Genomic DNA, 705 nt, shown 5'->3' with positions numbered 1-705 from the left:
GCAAAGGTGGTGGTCACAATGCAGTGCCTTGTGCACTTTGCTCAATGTTCTCTCCAGGCTTCTCTCTCACAGGTAATTCTTCACCTTAACCTTGTTAGCCTTCCAGTTAATAAAACCCTTATTATAATGGCATAACTACTATAATAATAATACTTGGCATCATTGTTTTTATTACTTAGGTTATTCACTGACTCAGGAGGACAAAAAGTACAGATGATGAAGGCCTTGCCTATAAATACAAAGCTCTGTCTTTATTCTGAAAATGAGACAGATTAGCAGAGGCAGTGTTGTCTCCATGTTACTAAAGGAGAAAGATCAGATCCTGCCATGTCATAAATGAGTCACCTAAAAACCATGTTTTGGGAACTGTTCTACGACTTTTACTGAGAAGGAGTAACAAAGCTATCAATTCACTTAAGATATGTCACTGAAAACCAACTAAAAGAATATTTTCACCCAAGATGAGCTCAGTGATCCAGTGAATTGAATGGGAAACAAGTGGCAGGAGGCACCATTAGAAAATCCACTGCATTGTAGGGGAACATTCACGAAACCTGCATCCTTATATAGCTTGGAGATAGCACTGCTGATTGGCAAGCCTCTTCTCCAGACTGTCCTCTGTGAAGGAGTATTCTGCACATTGGAGCTGTTACCTAGGGAAATATCCTTTCTACACTCATTTCCAAGAGCTTCTTGAGACTTGTA

The sequence above is a fragment of the Grammomys surdaster genome, unplaced genomic scaffold (assembly GCF_004785775.1).
Source record: "Grammomys surdaster isolate TR1022 unplaced genomic scaffold, NIH_TR_1.0 1087, whole genome shotgun sequence".
NCBI classification, from domain to species: Eukaryota; Metazoa; Chordata; class Mammalia; order Rodentia; family Muridae; genus Grammomys; species Grammomys surdaster.
Note: the sequence above shows the minus strand (reverse complement) of the source record.